The following is a 21,078-nucleotide window of genomic DNA, read 5'->3' on the forward strand; positions in this document are numbered from 1 at the left end:
ACCAGGTATGAAATGCCACTAGGTCAGTCGCCGCTCCAGTCTATATCAAAAAAACATTGTCAATAAACCGTACCCAGTTGGTAATTTGGGCCAAGAAAAGATTGTTGTTGTAAACAAATCTTTCTTCAAATTTTGCAATGTGCAGCACTGCCAATTCTGGCGCAAAGAAACAATTCATGGCAGTCCTTTTTGTCTGAACATAATAGTCGTTATCAAACTTGAAGTAGTTCTTTTTCAGTGCAAAGCTGGCCAAGTGCAGTATATATTCACTCGGGTCTCTAACTGGTCTTGGCCTAAGTTCTAGAAATTTTTCAATGGCATTTAACCCATCTTCTTGGAGTATCTGAGTATATAAAGATACCACATCAAGGGTAACCAAGAGTTGGTTGTTTTGTGAGAATTCTTGGGTTTCCATTTTATTTATAAAGTCAGTGGTGTCTTGGAGATAGGATGGAACATCCTGTGAAAAGGTTTTTAAAAAGAAGTCAACATACTTTGATATGGGCTCAAGTATGGACCCACAGCCGGATACAATCCGTCGACCGGGGGGATGGGTTTCATTCTTGTGGATTTTTGGAAGAACATATAGGAGAGGAATTCTTGGATATTTCTTGTTCAGAAAACCAAACTCTTTTGAACCGATTATGCCTTGGTCTAAAGCCTCCTTCAGAAGTGACTATAATTCGCCTTGAATTTCCGGAGTTGGATCCTTCTCAATTTTCTAGTAACATTGTATGTTCTGCAGCTGTCTTAACAGTTCAGTATTATAGTTGGCGGTACTCACTACTACCATGGAGCCACCCTTGTCCGGGGGCTTTGTCTGTCATCTCACAAATAGAAGGTAAAAGAGCTTTTGTGAGATATAACATTTCGAAAGTTGAAAGAGAAGCTATATCCTCACTGAAGTCTGACAATTCAATAATAATAAAACCAGCTGACAAGGGGGGCTCTATAGACACTATTTTCACAGAAATCTTTAAAATTGTATATCTCCATTTTAGTCTCAAATAATTTATTAAATGGTACAATATTTTTCTAAATTGTTGTGGAATCTTTCTTGTGTTGTGTTTTCACTTTATTACTGATTGAAGTGCTGCATAAATGCTCTATGTATTGTCTCTAAGTTAAGCCTGACTGATTCTGCCAAGCTACCAGAGGGTTAAGCACAGGTTAATTTGGGGTTTGCTTATGACTTCACTCTTACAGAAATTAGGGTTGTTGCTTGAGTAGGGTTTTACCCCCCTCGCAGTACCACAATTTCCAACAAAACACATGACAATCTTCCCTAATGAGCACGCCTACAGTCTCCAATGAACAGGGGCAAGGTAGAAAGAAGAGTGGTGAGCAGGCGACAGTCTGACACTTAGCTCTATAAAGAGGGCACAGAGGGTAAAAGGCAAGCTTTGTAGCATGCAATGACAATCAGGTCTGGGAGGCATCTGAGGTGGCAAGCAAAGAGGGAGAACCATCAAGCCCTCCAGGTCTTGACAGCCCCATGAATGCCCCGAGGACCACAATGGACACACACCTGAATACACGCTTCCGAGTTCTTGTTCTCCACTCATATGTGCTGGGGGAGAACCAAACACAGGGCTCACAAAGAGGGAGCTGGAAGCTCCAAATACAGAGCACTCTCAATTGTACTTCCAGGAATGTAGAGCCTTTTTTGGGGATTTGTGAGTTTGACTGCTATGCCATTAGATATAGAGGATCCTCCGGATTGAAGTTATTAGCAGTGATAAACCCTACATAGTTCCCTCATGATGATGTGGACTTTATGCATTCCAAGTGCACCAGTTAAAGGTCAGTAGAGATCTGAAAATTGTGTGTTTCGTTCTGGTTTCCATTTTGATCTCTTTTTTTCTGAAGCCGAGTGTATCCTCCTGGAAGGATTGGTGTTTCAACTCTTAAATCCTTAATAAACCTGTTGTTCTAGCCTGTGAAGCAGAATCCCTACCATTGCCTATCAAATTGGTGCAGTGTTAATATGTTTGGTACAATGTATGACCACTGATCTATGCTCCCTCTCATTCTCTTGCGAGACTGATGGACCGAGAGTGGTGTTAATTCCGTATTAGACTTTGGTACTCCCTACTGAATCTGTCCCTCATTAAAGACTCTAAATGACAATCTTAATTTAGACACATATTATTCATTTGGTCCTAAAAGAATGGCAGACAGGGAAGGGTTAAACCTTAAAGGTTTATTTTCAGTTTTATGTTATACAGAAATTAGATATAATCAATCACTTAATCAGAGTGAAAAGCTCAATTGAAGTACTGAATCGATCAAGGTGTAGAGCCGGGTATACCCACTTACTGGGTCTTGGTGGCGGGGGAACCGCCCAAGTCTACCATAACCTCCTTATATTGTAAAAGGAGACACAGGAGCCTTCATCTGCAGGAGGAACAAAGTTTTATTCGAATAGCCCGGGCTATGGAACAGAGTCCCAAGCGCGTCAGTGACAAGACAGAGGAGGCTGCTGCTTTACTCTGCAGCTTACAGGCCTTATATACATATTTCCCCACCCTAAGGAACCAGTGCGGATGGGGCTGTAGTTACGCCATTCTTCGTTCAGGCAGGACTGGTGCTGCAACAGATGGTGCAATCGATTAGGACAGATCTTGCCAAACGGGATATGTACGTGAAAGAATCAAACAGATCTTGACAAACAGGATGTGTGAAAGAAACAGGTTCTGGGACAGTGTCATGACCAAGTCTTGCAAAACAGGATGGGTGCATGCAGGAGTCCAGTCCGAGGGGGGTGAGAGGCCAATTCTCTGTTCCCCTTTTTGGAATTGGCTTAACCACAAAGAGCAGGAAGGGCAGGGAGGTCGTAACAGTTAGAACTTTGGCAAGCATCAGTAGAAACGACCAGGAGGGTCATGCAGAGGTGTTTGACACGAAATGGCAACGCTAAAATAATGGAGTCTGACACAAAATGGATGCCGACAAGAAGGGCACTTTTCCTTAGACCCTCCTTTTGCCATTGAGTGGCAAAACCATTATGAAATGTCTATATTCATGAGATCATCTGTTTCTTGTTGGAGCATCATCTTCATATTGGTGTCGTGAATGTTTGAGGGTGGAAGTTTAAGAACCTGAACACACTTTGCACAGAGCATTGGCAGGCACTGAACACACAAACAACAGGAGACTAGGACAGCCACTCCCAAGGCAAGGAAGGTGAGGACCCTCCATCCCCATTGGGAAAGGAAGCCCCAGATCCAGCCTGTGAGGGACCAGTTGCCTTCATCCTGATGAATTTCAGAGGAAAGGTGATGCAGACGTTGGATGGCATCATATACTGTAGGTGCGTTATCTGGAATATACACACAGCAGCTGGAGCCAATCAATTTACACACACCACCATGATCAGCAAGGATGAGTCAAGGACCATATGATTTTGAAGTGTTACAAGGCGGTTCGCCTGTAGCTCTGCAGCAACGTTGGGGAGGGCACCAGCTGTTTCTGTGATGGTGGCCTCAAGGACCCTGGTCAGTCCTCGTATAGCCCGACTGTTTGCCATGGGGCCCTAAAATGGGAGGAAACCCTTAAAGAAGTGCCCGGCTTCCTGGCCTACTGTATCCTCAGCCGATATGATACCCCTACGTGAGCGGCGTAAAGCACCCTTCATCAACAGGTGGTAATCTCCATGGGTAGAATACGTTGGTGGAAGGAGGAAGGCCAGATAGCATGTGCCAGACCAGTTGCGGGGGAGCCAAGTGTAGGCTGCTGTGCCACAGATAAAATAAGTGTTGGGGGACGCCACCAACTTTGGAGTAGAGTTTAAATTTTTAATGATGTCACAGATACTAGTACCAACTTTCTTAGTTCTTAAGCCATGGATGCCGACACGGCCCTGCACATTTATAACATTCAGAGTGTTTCGTACATCAGGTAGTAGCCTTCTGGCGCGAAATTTGGAAAATGTTTGTCGAGAAGTTGAGTTGAATACTACCATCTCACCGAGTTCATCCGTTGATAATAGCAATGTTGATGAGTTGGTCGGGCAAAAAGGGGTATTGGTATTGCCAGACCTGTTCCGCCAGAAGTCATCTCGAAATGTTCCAAGTGCAGAATTGGCAGTACCATTGACAGTATAGGCCTCCTGTATCAACATCCACCATGCAAGACAGGTCCCAGAGATGGTAAAAGGATAAGGAAAGAATGGGACAGGTTGTGTCATAGCATGCAGCATCAGTCCACATACCCAACAGTTGGAAGTATTTATGATCAGCTGATGATGATGTAACATTTGGACGAAGGTGTTTTTGAAAAATTCTGCAAGGCGGGGAAATTGGGGGCTGGTAACGTGAAATACTGATGCTCCGCAGGAGTCGGGGTAGGAGTTGGTGGGGTAACAGGATAGTAGATCAGTAACATCCAAACGATGATAGACAAGATGAGGGAGACAAACAGTGTCACCACGGTGGCCGGGAAGCACTTGCTATGTAGGAGACTGATATATCGTTTCTGGACTTGGGTGTATTGAATGGCTGCCATTGTACTAAGCCAGGGACCACTAGCGGCTGTCTGTGATTGGTGGTTGCTTCACTGGATGCAGGTGCCAAGAGCCCTAGGGACGTACCTTAGTCTGACACACCAGCACCGGTCTCAGCCGGGAGATCACAGCCCTACAGCCTATAGGTACCCAGGCAAAGTCAAGGACAAGCCTTCTTTCTGGAACGCAAGTTTTATCGGGTAGAAGTAGGGACAGTAAGGTCGGGGAATAATTGTTCCTGATGCTGAGCAGAGTTAGGGGAGAGTTCCACCTTTCCCTTCAGAATACTGTCACTCTCTGCTTCTGTAGATGTAGAATGCAATCTTGCATCGCTGAATGGAAAAAACGTTAGGACTATTTCTGTCTCTGAGTCTCCTTGTCCTTCTCTCACCCACTGATCATAGGGGAGAGGCAGAGGCACTCGTTTACAGTGCGTTGCATGTATCCAGTTCTTCCGCCCTTCAACTTTCACGGCAGTGAGGGTGGCCAGTAACACCTGGCGGGGCTGTGTCCAGCGGGGTTCGAGGCTCTTAGTACGTTGAAAGTTGCGAATCAGAACCCAGTCGCCAGGTTGGATAATGTGTCCTGGGTCCTCGCTTTTATCAGGTATGGCCTCATGCACCTGGTGGTAAAGGGTACGAAAGGTGTTAGTCAAACTGTACAGATAATCAGTCAACACAGGGTATTCAACATCAGACAGTTTCTTAGGGCGTGGGACACCCCACACATTGGCAGGCCTCCCGAACACAATCTCATGGGAAGATAATCCGATCCTGGTATGGGCCGTTGTCCTGACAGACAGTAGAGCCAGGGGCAGAGCATTAACCCAAGTGACACCTGTCTCGGCTACAATTTTGGCCATTTTAGTCTTTAGGGTGCCATTGTACACCTCCACTAGACCTGCTGACTGGGGGTGGTTGGCTGCATGAAATTTTTGTTTCATACCCAGTGCTGAACAGACATACTCCATTATTTGAGCCGTAAAGTGTGTCCCGTTGTCACTCCAGATCAAACGGGGCAAACCAAATTGTGGGAAGTATTCTTTCAATAGTATTTTGGCGGTAGTGATAGCGGTGCAGTCTTTGACAGGGTAAGCCTCCACCCATCGGCTGAAGGTACAGACCACCACCAGGACATATTTTAAATTGTTTCATCTGTCCATCTGGAGGGCTTCAAAAGGAAAGGTAGGAGGAGAGAATCCTCCTTCAGGAGTTACTGTACCTTTACCCGGGTTGTACATAAGGCAAATCATGAATGTTTTGACCAACTTCTCAGCATACACTTTGAGTTATACCAGGCAGGTTCCAACAGCTTACATATCCCTTTTGTACTAATGTGAGCAGGGCCGTGGGCCATTGCAACTACCTGTAGCACATGACTGTCAGGCAACATCCATTGTCTCTCCATAGTGATACGGGCCCAACAACCATCTATTTCCTTTACCGCCAAATGCTCCGTTCACATCCTCAGCTCCTCAGGGGTAGCATGGGACTGAATATCAATCACACACTGCACTGTGTCTTCAACCATGCCCCCTTCTGCCACCTACCAGGCGGGACCTCCCATGTACATTCCTTCCTTTTTCTTAAGAGCTGTCTGTCTGGCTGTCTGGTCAGCCAAGGCATTGCCTTTTCCAACATCATCCATCACTTTCTTATGCGCTTTACATTTTATAATGGCTACCTTTCTGGGAAATGTCAGGGAGTCTAATAATCGGTGAATTAGGGGGCCATGTTGAATTTTCGTCCCATGCGAAGTAAGGAAATTCCTTTCTCTCCACAGTCTTCCAAAGTTGTGAGCCACCCCAAAAGCATACTGACTGTCAGTGTAGATATAAACCGTTATTCCTTTGCTTAACTCACAGGCTCTAGTGAGGGCCACTAATTCTGCAGCCTGAGCAGAGCACTGTGGAATCTGAGCTGTTTCTACTACTTGCTCCAATGTCGTGAGGGCGTAGGCGGCTGATGTGTTATCATCTGGCCCTCTGAGACATGATCCGTCCACATACAGTGTACCTTCTGGATCTGTTATCGGGGTATCCTGTAAGTCAACCCGTCCCTTTGTCTCCTCCTTTGTCCTCAATATACAGTCATGTGGATCTAAACGGACATCCTGAGTATCCAGTGGGAGTAATGTGACGGGATTCAGTACAGTGCATCTCTTGATGTTAATGTGGCTGGAAAAGAGTGTCAATTCATATCCTGTGAGTCGTGCGCTAGTGAGGTACTGTGTCTTGGTGTTATTAAGGAGGGTATCCACAGGATGGGGAACCATCAGAGTTAAGGGGGAGTTCATGACAATCCCCGCACTCTGACGAACCATGAATGTGGCCGCAGCTGTCGCCCATAGGCATCCTGGGAGAGCCCTCGCAACAGGGTCTAAGGTAGCTGAAAAATAGGCACATGGCCGATGGTGATCTCTCGAACATCTGGGTCAAGACAGCGCATGCACAACCGTCTGTCTCATGTACAAAAAGATTTTTTTTTTGTTATAATCAGGAGTACCGAGGACTGGAGCAGTACACAGAGCTCTTTTTAAATCCTGGGAGGCCTGCGTTTGCTCTCTAGTCCATGGAAAGGAGCTGTCTGATATGTCTTTAGTGGTGAGGGCAAGAAGAGGTTTGACCATGGCCGAAAAATTGGAAATCCACTGTCTGCAGTATGAGGTTAGGCCTATGAAGGCTCGTACCTGCTTTTGTGTTTGTGGGGCCGCCATAGCATTGATAACAGCTGCGGTGGTGAGCTGCCTTCCCTCCTTCGAGAGGAGATGGCCTAAATAGGTCACCTTCTCTTGACAAAACTGAAGCTTTTTTAAAGAGACCTTGTTGTTATGGAGGGCAAGGTGGCGTAACAAACAGAGAGTAGCCTCTTTACATGTCGGGGCAGAATTTGCAGCAATGAGGAGGTCATCAACATACTGCAGCAGTGTGGAATTATCAGGGAGTTCCAAGGAATCTAGTTGACTTTTGAGAGCTTGACTATAGATACTGGGGCTCTCGGTGAAACCTTGAGGGGCGCGGCAAAATCTAAAGCTCCGCCCACCAATGGAGAAACCAAAAAAATGTCTGCTGTCAGGATGTATAGGAATACTGAAAAAAGCATTCTTCAGGTCTATGACAGAAAAGTGCGTGGCGTCAGAAGGGACCATCGTCAAGAGGGCTGTAATGTCGGAGACAACAGAGTATTGGGAGATCGTTATTTTGTTAAGGGCTCTCAGGTCAATCACAAATCTGTATATTTTAGGGGGGAGAGCATCTCCATTGGTCTTCTTAAGAACCGGAATAATGGGACTGTTACAGATATTACCACGTGTCTCCTCCACTACGCCCTTGTCCATCAATTCAGATATTATTGTTAAAAGGGTGTCTTCTCCTTCCGCCGGTGGTCGATACTTCTCCTTCCGCCGGTGGTCGATACTGCCGGAAGCGGGGGAGAAGGGTGCCTGGCTGAATGCGTACCACATGAGAGGGTATGTTGAGACACCCCACATCAGTGTCTGATGATGCCCAGAGGGAGGAAGGTAATGACTGCAACTCTGGTGGGAGAGGACCGGACAGATACATATAGGAGTCGGGGGTGGGGGAAATTGTCAGAGACACGCCTTAGAGACTACAGGTTATAGTGGCATACAGAGCTTTCAGTAAATCCATGCCTAATAAGTTTTCACTGCAACCTGTAGTAAGGACCAAGGGAGCGTCAACATGGGCGGGGCCGATATCGAGAGGGAGGGGTTCAGAAACAGGGCTGGTCACGGGTGTTCCTGCAAAACCCATGGAGACATTCAAATTGCCAGAAAGGGGTGCCTCCGGGACCGATACACGTGCAATAGAAGACCTAGTCGCCCCTGTGTCCAGAAGGAAAGACCGAGCATCCCCTGCAACTGACACTTGAACATACGGGCCCTTTTGGTCGACCGGAATTTGCACTTTCGACATACCCCTTCCCTGGCTATCCTATGCTTGATAAAACCGTGTCTCGTCTACCTCTTCATAATCGTCATTGTAATAAGTACGTGTGGCTTCATACCCATCAAATTTGTTAGCAGGGTGTTGTCGTATTGTGTTGTCATCCCTATGTTTCCCTCTCGGTCACTAGGCCGGTGTTGCCTTTGGTCTTTAGCAATCACCCCATCCTTGTGAACACGAGGCCGTGATTTACCTGTCCGTATGTTTTCTGTCAAAACAGGACACTCATTCACCCAGTGGCCGTAACCCTTACAATAGGCACATTGATCTGTCTGGAGAGGTCCGGAGGGGCCAGAGGGAGTCGATTGGCGTGCTCTTGGCAGCCGCTGAGGGGGCGGCCGGAAACTGCCACGGGCGTCAGGGCCTTTGAGAGGATAGGCCTGTTGCAGAAGTACTTTCGTTTTAAGGTCTTTATTTCTCTTGACCTCTTTCTCCTTATCCTCGTTTTCCCTATTCTCATGGTATTGGACCATGGCCAAGATACCTGTCATAGTCTGAGCGGACCATGTACTCTCAACCTTCTTGAGTCTGGCAGAAATGTCAGGGAGCAAATTGCTGACAAATTTGTCAACGAATACCGGGCCGGCTCCTGGGACCCAAGGGTCCAGGCCGCTGTGTCCCTTGTATTCAGTTTAAAAACGGGTGAAGAAATCCGCCACACTTTCATCCCTACGCTGTCTACAGGCGTTAATTTAATCTCAATTGATGACCGTTTCTGGCAACAGCGTCTTCATGAATGTTATGATTTTGCCAGGCAAGGCTGTGATGGTGGCGTTCGGTTTCGTCCCTCCCACTCTATTGCCTTCCATGGCCTCTAGATCAGCCCATTTACCTCCCAATTCTACTTCATGGTCAGTATGTCGTATTTTATCCCAGACCTCAGTAGGGACGACCGTACCAAAAAGTAAATCTATGTCTTCGAGAATAAGGGTACCGGCAGATATTATCTGGCTTAATTCTTCATAGAAGGCAGCCGGATTCTTCAGAGGATCCGGCAATTGTCCCTTTAGCTGTATCACTTCTGACCTTTTCCAAGGAACATGAACCCAAAGCCTGCGCCAGTGTGCTTCAACAGCCCCTCGGCCATTATTTTGGGCATCGGTGAGTGCGTTAACAAAGACAGGGGCCGCCTAGCTCATTGGCATAGCTGTCTCTAGAGTGGGGCTGGGGAAAGCGATCATATTACGGTAAGCTATCAAAGCAGACATACATCCCCTCTCCCTGTACATCGCCTCCTTTTATTTGTGACCTGAGGTCCACCAATCCGGCGGGTATCTGCATAAATGAATTCTCGAATCTCTGCACAACCAAGGTAAACATGTATTCAGCCCAGGTGGTCCGTTCCATAATCGTCCACTGGGAAAATGTGGACCATATTTCTTTAAATGGATAAATATTCCCGCTATTTATCCAGCTTTTACACTGTTGCCTTTGCAGGTCATCTTCTCGAAGGGACGAAAAGCTGACTGCAGAGCGCAAGGAAGCCAGTCGGGGGGAATTCAATAATCTATCTAAATCCTGCTTAACCGTAGACCATGGGGAAGAAGGGAGGGGGCGGGCAGGGGTAAAGCTGCAGGTATTGGGCGGATGGGGACTCGTTATCATGCCTGTGGCGAGGACACGGGTAGCGTGTGCAGTCGGTGTTATAGGCGTCAAAATAGGGGGGGTTGGTGTGATGGGGGAACAGTAGGAGGGGCAGTGGGGGCAGGAGTGTGTAGCACGGCTGGTGCAGCTGCATGCGGGCAGGGGGGGTCAGTGCAGGGTACATGGGGGCATAAGCAGGAGGACTTTCCAACATGGTATCGAGCAGGGAATCGCCCTCTTCTCCCCCTTCCATAAAGCCTTTTCCTTTCTCTTCACGAGCTGGGTAGCACTTCTGCACCCGCGCCCTATGTTCCCTATCAGCTATCTCTACAGATTTTTCCATTTGGCCCTGTAAGTGCTCCCTAGCATGGTCAGCCATTGATATCCGCTCTCGTTTCCTTTCATGTGCCTTTTCCTTCTTTGCTCTCTGCTCAATTTCCTTCCTCCACAGCCTGACAGACTCAAACATCGAGGGACCAACCTTCCGTTTAAATAGCTGTTCCTCTAGATTTGCAAGAACCTGTGGATCAAAGGACCCATAAGGGGGCCATTGTAAATCGGGAACGGCTTGTTTGGTATACTTAGTCCAAAGGGAGGAAAACATTATGGCAGATGGGCCATGTTTTGCGTACATAGTGTGACCAGGCGTCCCTTCTGGAGGACGCTAGCAAGCCGCCTCCAGCTGGAAGTCCTGCGTACACATACAACAACATAATTTCTTAAACTTACTATTCGCCAGCATACTGAAAAGGACCGAAAACAGATAATGCAAACAACAGCAGGCTTTAAAAAACTCACCTCACTGGCTTGGCTTTTGCAAAAGTCAATAAGAGCGCAATCATACAGACTCGGTGGGTGATCAGCCCACCCTTACCTGACAGGGGTAGTTCTCTTCTGCAGACGTAGGACCGTGTCCTGTTCCAGAAATCACTGTTAGGGGACTCCAGCGAGGACACGGTCCTGTGGCCCAGACCGGGCGGGGAGGAACAGCGGGCGAGTCGTTCGGCTACCGGACTGCAAGAATCCCTCGGGTAGGGTACCTCCGTCGGAGTCTCTCCGTGCACCTCATCACATCCACCGGGCCTGACCTTCGTGCTCGTGGGGTCCCTGTTCGGGCGCCATTTTGTAGAGTCGGGTATACCCACTTACTGGGTCTCAGTGGCGGGGGAACCGCCCAAGTCTACCATACCCTACTTATATTGTAAAAGGAGACACAGGAGCCTTTGTCTGCAGGAGGAACAACGTTTTATTCGAATAGCCCGGGCTATGGAACAGAGTCCCAAGCTCGTTGGTGACAAGACAGAGAAGGCTGCTGCTTTACTCCGCAGCTTACAGGCCTTATATACATATTTCCCCACCCTAAGGAACCAGTTCGGATGTGGCTGTAGTTACGCCATTCTTCGTTCAGGCAGGACTGGTGCTGCAACAGATGGTGCAATCGATTAGAACAGGTCTTGCCAAACGGGATATGTACGTGAAAGAATCAAACAGATCTTGACAAACAGGATATGTGAAAGAAACAAGTTCTGGGACAGTGTTGTAACCAAGTCTTGCGAAACAGGATGGGTGCGTGCAGGAGTCAAGTCCGAGGGCGGTGAGAGGCCAATTCTCTGTTCCCCTTTTTGGAATTGGCTTAACCACAAGGAGCAGGAAGGGCAGGGCGGTCGTGACAGTTAGAATTTTGGGAAGCATCAGTAGAAACGACCAGGAGGGTCATAAAGAGGTGTTTGACACGAAATGGCAACGCTAAAATAATGGAGTCTGACACAAAATGGATGCCGACAAGAAGGACACTTTTCCTCAAAGGAACATGGTAAAGTTCTGGTTGGCAAAATACAAAGGGGCATATTTACAAGGTCTGGCTCATCTATGCAAATCAGCAGGGATAAGCCAGAATAGATGCTACACGCAATTCTCCCCTTGCACAACCTTGGATGCGTCGCATTTACAATGCAGCGCACCGTGGCACAAGGATAGGCAAATGCGTGTCGCATCTTGTGGCGTACGAGCAGCACATTGCTGGAGTTGTGTCGCAAGCGGGACGCAGCTCCAGCAATGCACAGGGGCCGCCCATACTTAACATGGTGCATCACTCCTTTCGCCTGCATCAAGCTGGCGTAAGGGTTTGATGCAGCGTCGTCGTAAAACTGACTCAGTGAAATTTTGTAGATTTCACTGAGTCAGTTTTACGAGGCTTTCCTGCGACGGAACGCCCGACCTGCAACGGAAAGCCCACATGAAACCTGATGCAGGTTTCATGTGGCGCAGTGCTTTACCACGTGACACATCTGCCTAGATGTGTCATGTTGTAAATAAGTCGCAACGTGGTGCGTGGTTTACGACACCGCTGCGTCAGAGAAGTGACACAACGGCGGTGCAAATGTTTTGCAAGGGGCTTGTAAATCTGCCCCACAGTATATAATGGGAGAGCAACCTGGCAAAGACTCTCCTAAGGTCAGTAAGTGAAGCTCACAACACATCCAAACAAGCATTTGCAATGCAATAGGTCTCGCATTTGCGAGAGTTTAAGCTATTGGCATTGTTAATGACAATGCCTTTTATTTATCTGTTTTGCTAATTAAATGCAAGACATATTCAAAGAAGTGGCCGCCATTGTCCCAGGCTGCTCTGAAAGTGAAAGCACGCATAGCACGCTGAATGTTGCAGGAAAGCATGCAGTGCCTGCAGTAGGAGAAACTCATTAAAGAAAATAGTGCTTACAGACTAAAAAAGACGTCCTATGTAACAGCCAAAGTAAAAGGGCCAGTCCTCATGGGAGGTTACAAATCAAGACAAGGCGGTACTAAGGAGGAACTAACAAGCCTATTTACAATTCAAAAGCCAGCATTTACGAAGGACAATGACACAAGCCAATGACAAATATGGGCGGAGAGTGGGCAGTGCTTCTATTCCATACTCCAGTACAGCATGCAGCAGAGCAGCGCATGCGCTGCATAGGCTGGACCTAAAAAGGACATCACAGGAGCACCTCACTATTGCCACAACAGCCTATGATCCTCATGCTTTTTCCAAGGAACAAAAATCACACAGGACTGCATACAAACAAGCCCTGTCCAGTGGCGCCTATGGATGGGTGTCTTTTCATGGGTGAAGCGCTGCAGGCAGACAACAGGATCAGTATAGCTGTGCAGTGGGCAGAGGGATTAAAGGGCATCGGTGTTAGTGAAAAGCCCTGGGAAACCCCGCAGAGAAAGGGATGGGATCATCAGATAAAAGACCTCAAAGACAAGAAACTGAAGGTTTCCACCGCATCCAGTACTATACATGCAGATCTGACCTCTGCCAAGCGAACCAATAAAACTGAAGGGTCAAATGCTGCAAGACAGACTGTTCAAGAAATACGCTGGCCCATCACTTTAAAGATTGCATGAGGTCAGATTACACAATGTCTTCAGGGTAAAAGGCCGGGGGCACTCAAATGCAGTATGATGTCTCTTCTGCTACTGGGAATGTGATAGTGCTGGTTATGTTGCCCACTAGGGATACACCGTTGAACGCATAGACACATTTACCCAGGATGGAGACAGGTACCACACAAGAATGTTCTTCTTACGTAAATGGAACAGAAATAAAGACTTTGAGGGCAGAAAGTCCAACAATTAACTTCCTGCGGGGTCTTCAGCTTTATCCATTTAACTTCCTGCGGGGTCTACAGCTTTATCCATTTAATTTCCTGCGGGGTCTTCAGCTTTATCCATCTCTCAGTTTGCCTGTTCCCCTGTTCATCAGAGGCTTTTTTAAAGGTATCTGGTTGCTTGGTTTGCAGTGTGTGTACTGGGAGGTTCGACACATTTAATGTCCTTTCTAGCTGTCGCTGCAGTACACAGTCCTATTTAAGCAGCATAGGATTGAAAGTCAACTGACGATTGCTTGCAGAGAGGCACACAGTACTATTCAAACCTTGCTGGATTTAACGACCTGTTGACGAGTCTAGGGCGATACACAGTTACGCACCTTTGTTATTAACGTCTAATCTATTTGAGATACAAACTCATTTTTTGTTAAAAGCTGCAAATGATGCAGAAGATGATGAATTGTATGGCAAATGCGGCAAATTCATGAATATGCGGGAAAGCCATGGCCACACAATTGCATAATTCCATTGGCCCTGAATATAACGCCCCAGACAAGGATGTTTTAGAAAGTGGGCTTCTTTTTTCTAGAAGGGGCTACGGGGTACATCTGAAAATATGTGACTAGCGATTTCATCTCACAGGTAATAGGTTTGGGACAGTCAGTCACATGTGAGGCGAGGTAACGGCCCGTTCAAAAATCTCATCATTGCCTTCCATAGTCGATTTCTGGAGGCAGCACATCGTGTGAGTATAAAGGCGCAAGCGCAACAAGTAATAGCTGGATAGAACACAATGAGTCGAGTTTGTTGGGAATCAAAATGCAATACAAATTTAATAATAACTAAAAAATGGAAGACTTAAGCCCTCGCGCTCCGTGAGCTGCCGTCTCCACAAACACATGTAGCGGGTGCGGAGCTAAAGGAATCCCTGCTGGATACAGCGCGTCTCCCGCTCATCTCCGCCATGAATCATCGACGCGCAGTCCTGCAGGCACTTGTACGTTCAACGGTGCCAGTCGCCAAGGGTTATTGCCTGTGCTTTAGGTTAATGAACACATTACTCTGGAGTAATTGCTCGCTACCTTGGCCAGGAGTAGCCCCTCTCACCCTTATCCCTTCAACACCCCCAGCAAGCAGCGCATTAATCATCAGACGAGCCAGCTGACTGCTTTCAGGCCGGGGCTCAGGATGCTGATACGGGAGCCTCGGACAGCAGCGCCCCCTGCGCGTGCTGCCACCTGAGCGCGCTGCCTTCTTCAAAGGAGGAACACGCCAGCATCCAGGTAAGGAGCAGGCAGCAGCTGCCCGAACACCCCCTCAGACAAGGCATGGCATGCGAGCATACAAAGACTTTCTCCATAAGCAGACAAGGCACAGCACAGGGAGCAGCTGAACAAACACTTCCCACAAAGCAGACAGCAGAGCTACAAACTAGGAAAGTGAAAGCGCACCATGCGCACGCTGTGCTGAAACACCGGGAGCCCTATGCGTGCATATCGCCTGTCCGGGCGCATACACATCTCCTGTCCCCATTTGGAAGCAAAACCCACAACAATAGGTCTCGCCAAGGCGTGCAGCGCATGGGATGCGTCGCTAGGCGAGACCTAAAAAGAATGTACTTTTATAAGGCTCTAAAAGAAGAATGTAATGCCTTCTATACAGTCGTACATGATTCCCACATAATAAACCATTCAGAATTAACAAGAGTGAACTGTTGCAAGATAATACATTTCCAATGTCTCTCATAATTCTACAACATGAAGCTTCTCACAGACACTACCCGTACTGGAAGAAATATTGTTACTTCTTGTGTGACTCTGCTAAAACAGCTTGGTAAAATCACAAACATGTACAAATTTGCTGAAAACCTTTTAATATTCTTTTAAGGTCAGTGTCTGACCCCTGAAAATACATTCAAACACGGTTTCACTAAGATATAGAAAGACAGTAATAATAATAATAACCCGCATTTGTAAAGCACGAACAATCACCCGTAAGGGTCTCTAGGCGCTGGGGGCCGCCGGGAAGATTAAGCAAGCTAATGCCCAAAGTCACATGGTGCTGGGCTAATCTGCCGCCAGGGATCGAACCGTGATCCCCAGATTCCGGAGTCAGTTGCCCTGGCCGCGGCGCCACACCTCTTCCCAATGTCCATGTACTATAGGAAATTGGCAGCAAAATGTCACAAACAAAATAAAGTATGTGGCCTACAATTGCTATGTTAGCTAGAGTTAAATATTTCATTAGTGTAATGCATTTATTTAGAAAAAAAAATTTAAACCACCTTCCTCTCACCCTGGGTGATGAGAGGGCTGGCATTTTACACATGTAGCATGTTTCTTCATTGGAGTGAGTGGCACTGCTGTGACTGTGTCGTGTTCATGAGATGCTAAAGAGACTTTGTCCTCTTGAAGTATGACTGCTTCATTCATGGTGCTGGGCCTGCTTCCCTTCCTGTGTGCACTCCAGCTTTCCGCCGCACTGTGGGGGATCCGATTGCATCTATGAGTGCAGGAAGCAGTCCTTTAGAAGTACTCTTTTACATACTCTTACATGACTTTATGAATCGGCTCTGAAACTTTAACTTCCCTATTAGTAAATAGGCCTGGTAGTAATTTGTCATAGTAATGTTGGTAATCCTGCATTACTCTTTGATACATAATTACCGATAATAACTTGATCACACCCACTCGTGTATTTAGGAGTAATTTGGGGGAAGAAATCCTACAGTAAGAGCACATTTAGTGAGCATGAGCAGCTGCTGACACTACTGTTTATGATCTGTTGCATGTAGCGCTATTTCTTGGAGCAAAATGCATCATTGCATCCTTTTTGGATGGAGGGGGCATTTTTGTGCTATGAAAATCACACTAAATGCAGAATTACTCATTCATAATTCTGTGTAGTGCCATGAAATATTTAGGTAATTCCCCATGATTACGTACATGAGTTACGCCCACCCCAAACATACAAAGAGGACACAATGCTTTGCATTGGTACTAATTGCATATGCACGTTCACATTTGGATCGCGCTTTTATTCCCATTTCATAGATATTTTGAGGCTAATTCACAAAGGTATATAAGTGTACGTGAAGGAGTCACAAAGGAGTACTGCTTTACATACTTCTAAATACCTTTGGGAATAAGGCCTAGGGTCTTCCCTCTTTCCCACTACTTCCTGCTTCGCCTCGGTTCATATTTCTTCCGCATCTTTTGAGCAGCTTTTTGTAGGTGTGCATGGGGCTAATTAGCACCTCTGAGTGCCGCCTTCAGTCACTCCCCATGTGGCGCTAGTGCAGCAGGCTTTGTAAAGCTGCATAGTCAGTTGTTGTGCTTTCATCTAGCAGTCTTAATCTGTCTCCCCTTTTTGCTTGGCACGTTGCTCCTCCTTTCTCTCTTCTTTCTCACCTTGCTGTTTCTCTTGGTAAATACGCTTCCTTTTCTGTCATTCATAATCCAAACCTCTTATGGTTTCTTTCTCGGTTTCTTGCCTTTTCATTTCCCTCTTGCTCCCACTTATCTCTCGTTTCCTCTCTGTAAATCATTTTCCTAGAAAATGTATATTTGTTTGTGTCTCGCACATCTGTGTATCTATTTCTCAACGCCTTCTCTTTGTAAGCACCCTTCTGCCACTATCCTCCTTTCCTTTTCTCTATTTCTTTCTTCCCTCCGAATTCTCAAGGCCCCTCTCTCTTTCTCCCTCTCTGTTTTTCTCTTTGTTTTCCCGCTCCTTTTGCCTCTTCCCCACCTCTCTTACACGCCTCCTGCTGTCCCCTTTTGCCTACCTCTTTATTTCACCCACGTCTGACGGTCTCTCTTTATCTCTCTCTCTCTCTCTCTCTTTACCTCACTCTATTCCTCACACACATAAGCACGGCTGATTCCACTCTCGCCTTCTCTCTCTCTCCCTCTTGCCTTTCTCAGCGTCTTCCTCTTTCATTCTCTCTCTGCTCTCTCGCTGAGCTCCCTCTCACTTTCCCTTTCTTTGTCCATTCACCCTCCTCTCACCTCTTTCTCCTTGGCATCCTCCTCTCCCATCCCTTACCCCCACCCCTCTCCAATCTCACTCTCCGCGATGCCAGGAACACGTGGCTTCATTAGCACTTATTAATTAGGAACATATGTACTTTTCAGCAGGGCCCTTAACGAGCTGCAGTAGCGCCGGGCTCTGGAATTCCTGCCTCTTCTCCTCATTACCAACTTCTTCTGCTAATGAACTGCTCCCCCGCCCTGTGCACTCTCCCCCAGAACCGCGCCTCAGTTCCAATTCACCACAGAACCACCGGTCTGAAACCTGAAGCTAATGAGAGAGCCGGGGCCCGAGAGCCCCCTCTCTGGAGCCCATCTCCGGCCGCCTTCAACGTTCCCAGGACCTCACTGCAGCATCGAGTCGGGCCCTCTGTCTGGTCAGGTTCGCCCTGCCCCTGCCTGCAATAGAGACCGGATTTGTAAAGTTTATCAAGTACTGGGGAGGAAAATTCTGCTTTTGGGATACAACTAGGAGACAGTGAACTTGTGTTGAGAAATGTCAGCCTTGGCGAATGTGGCCTGAAGTTTCTAGTTTCCCTGACTCCCCGAGGTGATGTGGAAAGCCCTGACCTGTCTTCCTCATGATAATTTCCTGATCTTGGATGTCTGGTGGGTGGGAGTGGGACTTCCTGGAATAGGAAATTGTGGAGATCAGGCTGCGCCACCTCACTCACTGGTAAGAGGGGCTGCAGAAAGGTGGCATGAAGTGATGTGGTGTGCTTTGCAAGTGGGCGAATGGTGAAGGTGGTGCACTTGAGTGTTCCCTGCGACCAAGGTCATGCACTCTGAGCCCATACACGGCTTGCAGCATTCTCCTCAATGTTCAACACGGCCCGGGACATGGACCACACATCTCAGCATTTACTAGACCCCGGAACAGCATGGTATACCTGGCTGTGCATTCACCATATGCCACAGTCCAGGCATGCACTGAGGCTCAGATTTAAATAGACCTTGTGTTTGTCAGGTTTGTGTACATTTTTTAACACAGACCTAACCCAAAGTCCACTGGTGAGATTTACAATCCAACGCAAATCAGGGATTGTAACCCAAAGTAACGTAACACAGCGCAATGCATTGTCTTACGTTACTTTGCGTCAACTGACGTTCCCTGGGTGGCACATGGGTGTTCCCATGCAACTACCCATAGGTTTTGCCAGAAATGCCTATCACCTAAGAATTTAGGCGGGTATGCACCGAAGTCTTGTGCCTCCCGGAGGCAAGCATAAGAAGGAGAAATATTTTCATTTATCCTCGTTTTTTTCATCTTTGCATGTGTGCGGCATTCTACAGTACACATCCGAAGAGGAAAATGCCCTAAAGCGTCGTTTTAGTTCAGGAAGGCACTCCTTCTTGCACAAAACTATGCTGACCACGATGCAGACACTCTTGGACTATGGTGCACTATGCTGAGAGCATACCTACTCCATTCTTGGTAGATATGGCACAATTGTACTCTCTCCCCTTCACCGAAAGCAGTGTAGCAATTCTACTTGCTGCACTGCATTGCGTGAGCTCTTTGTAATGCTAGCCCTTAGTGTTCATCATAGCTCAGCACATGCACACTGCATGTGAGGGCTCACCGCAGCCTGGTACATGTAACCAGGCCTCGGCGCCAGTAGAACTGTCACTGTGAATGATTGTCATGCCATCCTCCCAGATAAGATTACAGTCACATCGCAGATGGCAGAGGCGACTAATTGTCATTTGGAAGTGTGCCCAGTGTGGATGTCTCCGCCCTGTGGGGCAGCTCTGGCACAGCTGATTGCTAATCCATTGAGGGTAACTTGTGATTGCCGTGCTAAGAGATTCTTGGCCAAGGAAGCTAAGGCATGCTGCTGAATGGCTGCTTTGTATCAACTATCACAGTCCTTCTGTGCAACATGGAGTGCATGCACACCAACCGAACTGAAATCTGCGAGAAGACTATAGGGGTATGCACAATTTGCATCAATTGCTTGCCAGTAACTACGCGAAATGCAAATCTGGCACTTGGAGTATATTTTAGCAAAATATGCATCTTCATGTTTATTTGCTCACAATAAAAAATTGCGGCAATAACGCAAGTCCTTCAAACAACAGCCACTAGTGTTCTGGTCATTCTTGTTTTTCCTGCACTCCCATTCAATGTGGTGCAATGTTTGGAATTTTCCATAACAAGCATAACTCAAAATGCCCGAAATTATGCTGACATAATTTACATTTCACCTGGGACTACCTCTAAAACAGGGCCAGCAATGCAAATTGCAGCAATCGAATAGCAGATCATTCGAGCTGAGGGAAAGCATGCCTCGATAAGGTTTGTGTCTTTAGGGAATGAAGCCAGCAGGTAGCCAGTTTGGCAGTACATCAGACAAGCGGTAAGTCAAGCTGGACTAAGGCATGCTTTTGGAAAAACATGGCTGCAGGGAACTGTACCTGCAGCAAGTTCATAGCTGCAGAAAGACATGAAACCAGACCTTCTGGAATCTGTCAGTCCTCACACATGGATGAACACTTGCATCACTCTTGCAAGTCCACTTCCCTCTGTCCTAGCTGACATATTATCTCACTCATGCTCATCCACTTACTTTAGTAGTGGATCCTCACTCCTCGCTTATATAATCCATGCTCATAAATCAAGGATGCCCACTCTCTTCAATCACAGATGGCTGCCCTCCTCACTCATAAATGCCAACCTATATTTGGTCATGGATGTCCACTCTTCTCAGTCACGGATGTCCGGCCTCCTCACGCCTGGAGTCCCACTCTCCTCTCTCATGAATGTTCTGCTTCATACTCATGGATGCCAACCTATATTTTACTATAGAACCCACCTCCTCAGTCATCAATACCCCCTCATTGATGTCCATGCCCCTTACTGATGGAAGCCCACCCAACTTGCGGCCGCCCATTCACCTCGCTTATGGAGGTATACTCGCCTGGCACATGGATGCCTACTTTCATTGATCATGAATGCCCACTTGCTTCACTCATATATATTCATCTACTGCATTCATGGTTCGTCCCATTCCACATTTATGTATGTCCATCTTCCTCCCTCATATGCGACCTCCTATCATTGGACATAGATGCCGCACTCCCCACTTGTGGGTGCCCACACTTTTAACTTATGGGTGTCCTTTCACCTTGCGCTCATTGAAGTGAACTCGCCTCACTTATGGGTGCCCACTTGCCTCATTCATAGACGCCCATCTTCCTCACACAAAGATATCCACCTATCCTTGGTCATTGATGCCATGCTCCTCACTTGAGAGTGTCCACCCTCTTCACTCATAAACACCCACTAATCTCTGTTATGGATATTCACTTCCTGTACAGGTCAATCAATCAATCAGTTCGAAGTTGTAGAGCACTGCTTATCAACCGTGAGGTGATCCAGGCGCTGGGTTCTTGCAGG

The 21,078-nt window shown here is 47.2% G+C and overlaps 1 long non-coding RNA gene across 1 annotated transcript in view; it reads right to left on the bottom strand.

Annotated features, from left to right (window-relative positions):
* LOC146868468 (uncharacterized) overlaps window positions 1-21,078 on the bottom strand; it is a 69,857-nt gene that overhangs the window by 38,478 nt on the left and 10,301 nt on the right. The gene's annotated exons all lie outside the window — the stretch shown is intronic.

The sequence above is a fragment of the Triturus cristatus genome, chromosome 1_2 (genome assembly GCF_964204655.1).
Source record: "Triturus cristatus chromosome 1_2, aTriCri1.1, whole genome shotgun sequence".
Lineage (NCBI taxonomy): Eukaryota > Metazoa > Chordata > Amphibia > Caudata > Salamandridae > Triturus > Triturus cristatus.